Source organism: Mus caroli, chromosome X (assembly GCF_900094665.2).
Source record: "Mus caroli chromosome X, CAROLI_EIJ_v1.1, whole genome shotgun sequence".
In the NCBI taxonomy this organism is placed as follows: Eukaryota; Metazoa; Chordata; class Mammalia; order Rodentia; family Muridae; genus Mus; species Mus caroli.
This window is the reverse complement of record NC_034589.1, coordinates 45,790,751-45,796,750: the sequence shown is the minus strand read 5'-3', so window position 1 is coordinate 45,796,750 and position 6,000 is coordinate 45,790,751. Positions and strand designations below refer to the sequence as shown.

The following is a 6,000-nucleotide window of genomic DNA, read 5'->3' as shown; positions in this document are numbered from 1 at the left end:
AGGTGCTTGGATTACAGGTTTGTGCCACCAAGCCCAGACATAGACCCTATCTAATACATAATAATAATATCAACAACAACAACAATAATAATAAGCAGCAAAGGGGCTGAGTAGAGTGTGTTTGGGGCATAAAAAGTAAAGGCTGCGGTTCCAGAAGGCTTCTTGGAAAGCTGGAGCTGAATCTTCAGCCGAATGCTCTCATAGTTGATGTACCTCAGTGGCTTGAGACTGAGCCTTGAACAAACTTGGGATGGAAACAGGAATTAGGTAGATGGAGCTAGGATACAGGCTGAATAAAGAGCCATTGCAGAAATACAATAACGCTATAAAGCTGAAAACTAGGCTAGAGAGGGAAACAGCTTTTGTGTTCTTTTGGGGTCTGGGAGTCTAGCTTATGTAGGTAGAAGCTATGTGTGCAGACTTCAACAGGAACTTCAAGAGGAGACAGTAAAGGGGAAAATCCTGACAAGCATCAACATTTAGGCATCTGGTTAAAGAAGAGAGAAGGTGGCAGGGAGATAGGGGAAAACTCTGCAGCCAACTGCTTCAGTGAAGCAAAGGAGGGAGTGATTACCAAGGTCAATTAACATGTGGGCTGATAGTTTCCCATTGTCTCTGGTCATTTGGAAGTCCCTGAGACATTCCTGCCAGCATGCTTTAACTCTTAGTTTAAATAGATGGGCTCAGAAGATGGAGACTATTGGTGTGTTTAGTCTGTCCTATGTCTTCTAATAGCACCCCTGTTGCTTGCCTTTCTCCATCTGGGTTCAATTACAGCTTATCTTCCTTTTTCTCCTGTATCTCAAGCAGTTAGCGCTGTATCTGAAAAAGAATAGTCACTCAATAAAATTGTGCTGGCTAATAGTCCTACACTCTAACCTATAGAGGGAGCTGAAAGAATGTCACTCTCACTTATAGGCGGAGCTAAAAGAAAATCACAGGAGGATGTTAACCTATAGGAGAAGCTGAAACAAAATCTCCTGGAAAGTATTTCCCAGACATTATAACCTCTAGGAGGAGGAGCATTGCAGGCCCGCCTTTCAGACATCTCTGAGGAGAACTTGCATGAGGAGCCTTTGTCAAGGAGTTCCATCTTAGGTAATATTTATTGATATTCTCTTTCTCTCTCTGGATTCTGATCCTCATTTTCCATTTATCTGAATAGTATGAAGTATTCTATTGAACTAAATGTAGAAAATAAGGTTTCTAAGGACTTGTGTTTTAAAAATAAGTAGCAAGGAAAAAGCTGACCTAAAGAAATGCTCTAGGAAAGCAATGGTTCTGAGAAGTATTTGAATATGGCCAAGATCTTAGGGATAAATGTATACAAGAACGCCGATACAGAAACCCAGTGGTCATGTTGATGCGTGGAAAAGAGAACCTGCTTAGTCTTTGTGGAATGGTCTTTATGGGGGTCTTTCTTTGGACTATCCTTTGGGGATGCTACTCTTTGCTCTGTGAAGTATGATAAGAAAGGCCTGCTTGCCTCACCCTCACTCTTACCTTCTTAAAACACCACCCCCATCTTGTCTTCAAAGACAAGAGGGAACTTGCTTGAGGCTTAGGGGATAGGGGCCTAAAATGCCCTTGAGGTCTGTACTTATTTACTATCTCTCTGATTAAAGGAGAACTAAGGTCAGAATGGATTCCTCAGAGAAGATTTTGGTCAAGTTCCTGAGACCTGATGCTTTGGGTCCAAAGAATTTTCAGCCTAAGTCTTCTGATAACAAGATGACTACACTGAATCTAAATGGGGTGACTCTGCCCTCTAGATACTTGTCTTTCTTAAGGACCTGTGGAGTTCTGAAAAGAGAGGGGACTGTGTTGGTTGGTGAAGGTCCAAGAATTCCTGGATTTCTGCCATGTGTAGGTAGTGTTGTGTGCTTATAATCCCAACATGTGGGAAGCTGAGGCAAGAAAATGAATGGCTAGAAGGGGTGTTCATTGAGAGTTCAAGAATATTCTGTGTTAGCCAGGTGTGGTGGCACACACCTTTAATCCCAGTATTCAGGAGGCAGAAGCAGATGGGTCTTTTTGAGTTCCAGGCCAACCTGGTCTATAGAGTGAATTCCACAACAGTCATGGCTACACAGTGAGACCCTGTAGCAAACAAAAATGTATTATAAGTTGAGCAAGGTGGTGGATTATGGATTCACTTTTCATATCTATATAGTACTTTCTTTTATGAACAGTCTACATTTTAATTGATTCTTAATTGATGGTCATTTAGGTTCTTTAATTCTCTTTATATTTCTTTCTTTCCTATTTGTTCATGTGTACTTGCATGGTCGAGAATGCCACAGTATGTCTGTAGAGGTCAGAGGACACCCTGAGGGAGTCAGTTCTTTCCTGACACCATGTGGGCTTGGGGGATTGTGTTTAGGTCTTCAGGCTTGGTGGCAAATTCCTTACCCACTGAGCCATCTCACTTGCCCACTGAGCCATCTCACTTGCCCCACTAAAGAGTTTGTTAAATAACATGTTAATATGTATAGGATTTTACATCTTTCTCATTCTTTCTCTCTCTTTTTTTTCTTTCTCTTTTCTTTTTCGAGGCAGGGTTTTTTATCTTTGTTTCTATCTGTATTTCTATAAAAATCATTTGGGGGAGGCAAGGATTCTCACTGTGTCAGAGGTTGGACTCCCAACTTCTGATTCTCCTGCCTCAGCCTGTTGAGTATCTGAGATTACAACTGTGTACTAACATGTCTAGGAGAGATTCTTAGAGGTACTTCAAAGGGCATGCATTTTCACTTAGTTTCCCTTCAGAAAGACAACACAAGTTCAGTACGTATTTAAAAATCCCTGTGCTTGGCTGCACAAAACTTGCAGGAAAAAAAAAAAAAAAAAAAAACAGTGAGCTTTCTGCAGGGGTGGGGCTCATGAGCGCCCCCTGCCTCTAGTCAAGGTACTACTGACAATTGATGGCTACTAGGGGAGGGAGACTTGGTATTCTTTAAGGGTGTGGCTCCTAATAGGTCGACTGCACTCCAATCAACAGCTCACACTCAGAGACACACATGGGCAGCACAAATTGGACCTTAGTGGGTTACAAAAAAAAGAGGGCACAAAGTTGGATGTGAGTAGTGTGGGAAGGTAAATTTGAAAGGAGTTTAAGGGACTGAGTGGAGGGGAATATTATTGAGATACATTGTTTGCATGCATGAAATTCTCAATGAATTAATAAAACATCATATTTAAAATTTAAAATTAAAATCAAACTGTGAAAAGGGTATATAGGGAAAAGGGTATAATATATCTCTCCTCAGAAACAACCAATGCTAACAGCTTCTGGCAGATTCTCCCAGGGATAGTCTGTGAATTGCATATGTATTTGCATATTTTTATAGGCATTGCTTAAGCCATGCCTTCAAACTACAAAGATTATACCAGTTTATGATTTCCTAGTTTCCCCTAGATATTATTCAAGGGTTCTAGAAAGACCCCAGTATAAAGAATAGATATCATTCATTCATAGTAAATGTATTCGGATGCTTCTAAATTCTCAATTCTAAATGAATTCCCTGCCACGTTCCCAATCTACTTTAGCGCCTTTACCCCCAGAAGCAATTGGTTTCCATTTCTTGTGTATACTGGCAGAGAAAGTTTGCATGTACAAAAAAAATTCCACATTTTCTTTTTCTCCCCCCAAAATTTTACACAATAAGTAGCATATTTATTTGGGCATAGAGGGAAACATTACTTTTGAAAAAGAATCTCTCTGTGTAGCCTCATATGGCCTGCAATGTGGCTCAGGCTGGCCTCTGAAAAATCCCGTTGTCACCCATCCAAGCACTAAGCCTGCCTGACCGACCCATTTAGCTTCCGGGATCAGAAGAGACCAATCAGGATGGAACGGCTTCATAGTTGATGGTTTCTGGCAGAGTGGGGGTTGGGAAGGACTCAGTTTTCTCTGAGGGGCTGACCACTGGGAATTTGACCATACTCTAGTGAGTATGTGGGCAACACAAATTGGTCTTGTTTTCTTTTTCTTCTTTTTCTGGTGTTAGGGTGGGTGGGGGGAACAGGGGAGGTAGGCAAGACTGGAAGGACTGAACAGTGAGTGTGATTGGGGTACATTATGTGAAGTTTCTAAATAATCAATACAAATATTATGGTGAAAAAAGAAGTACAAATCTCTCAAGTGGTCATAATGGAAGAACAGACTTATAATGATACACAGTAAAAAAAAAAAAATTCATTAAAAAAGTCCTGCTGTCTCAACCTTCCAAACACTAGGATTACAGGACTGATCTACCATGCACAGCTTGGATGAGCTATTATAAAATAGCCTACATTACCCCCTCCCCCTTAAAACTGTGAGAGACTTAAATAACAATTGTTTGTTTTCCAGGGTGCTCTGTGTGTAAGCTGGATGGTTCTTTTGTTCAGGGCCCAGCTCGACTGATGTTAACTTATCAGTTAAGTCACTTAGAGACCAGTTGCTCTGTCCTGGCTCCAGCCAGTATTATCAGGCTCCTCTGTCTGTTACCTTCAGCCATCTAGTGGAAAGGAGTTACTGTGATGCCAGGAGGCAATCCGAGATCTGGCTTCGTCTTTTATGACACTAACACTCGCTCTTTTCTTTTTCTCCGCCCTCTTTTTGTGTGTGTGTGTGTGTGTATGGTTTAGGTTTAGACAGGACATTGTGTAGCCCCAATTGTCCTCAAACTATGTAGCTAAAGCTGGCCTTGAACTCCTGATCCATTCACCTTCACTTCCCAAGTGCTAACATTACAGGCTTGTGCTACCATGCCTGGCTCCTCCATCCCTGATTTATTTTTATTTGTTTTGAAGATATAGGTTTGCTTTGTAGCCTAGACTGGTCCTCAAATTTTAAAATACACACACACACACACACACACACACACACACACACACATGCGTGCACACGTGGACTCAGAAAGAGAAAGAGACAGAGAGACAGACAGAGACAGAGAGACAGAGATCGTTTTACATTTGTAGCCCTAGCTGATTTAGATTTCACTATATAGACCATGCTGGTCTTGACTCTGTTTCGTGGTGATCCTTCTGCTTCAACCCCGTAAGTACCTGGGATTACAGGTATTAAGTTATGTTTATTTGCTTGTTTTTCTTTTTCCTTGTTATTGTTTTGTTGTTTTGAAGCCTTCAACCCCAAATAGCCAGAGACAGACCTGAACTCCTTGCTTAGAATGCTGCTATCTGTTTCATGTCTGTGAGCATAGTGATCAAGATTGTCTTGTTCAGGTCGCTATCCTTTACTCTATGTATAATGTTAACACTCTATTAGCATTTATTAAATTAATAAATGATGGAACGACTTGGTCCTCATACTCACTAATACAGCTCACCACATGCTAGTTGAAAGGAAAAGAGTGAACAACATGGGGGTGAGGCATAGGATCTAAATGCATATTTTCTCCAGCTCTCTCCCCACTTTCAGTTCTTGCTCTTTCCGTGCCAGTATCTCCTTTCTATCTTTTCTCCCAAATTTATGTTTCCATTTGTTAAATAAAAACTTCAGCAGTGCCTATGTGCATAAACCATGTGCCGTCATCAAAAGTAAGAAAGCTTGGAAATTCTCAAGTGAAATCAGACACTAGCATATAAAGTGCTTTGAAATGTCCTGCTTTCTTATCTTTCTGTAATGGTGTCCTCATGGAGCAAAACTAGAACACTGAGAACTAACCAGGCCTAAAAATCATTCCAACATATGTTTCCTCTTACTGCCACAACTGCTTCCACCCTCTCACGGCAGAAGTACAGTATCTCGACTTTCGCTAATTAACTTGCAACTCTAACCGCTAGAACTTCATTTCTTTAAGAAAATACATTCTGGGCACCAAAAAAAAAAAAATATATCAATAAATGTTTGCAATGGAACACGTTGCCAAATTTGGCAACTGTCTATTTATGAGCGCCTGTTGATGGAATGTATTAATGAGCCCTCAAGCTAGCAATTACCCCCGTGGTTTTGTTTTGGGTTGTTTTTTTTTTTTTTTCATTTCCTCCTTCTCC

At 40.8% G+C, this 6,000-nt stretch overlaps 1 protein-coding gene across 1 annotated transcript in view; it reads left to right on the top strand.

Moving 5' to 3' along the window:
- The first annotated feature begins 1,023 nt into the window (after positions 1-1,023).
- Plac1 (placenta enriched 1) overlaps positions 1,024-6,000 on the top strand; it is a 167,270-nt gene continuing 162,293 nt past the window's right edge. Inside the window, exon 1 of the mRNA XM_021154054.2 lies at positions 1,024-1,098. The gene's annotated coding sequence lies outside the window, so the exon portion shown is untranslated. The remainder of the gene's footprint in view (positions 1,099-6,000) is intronic.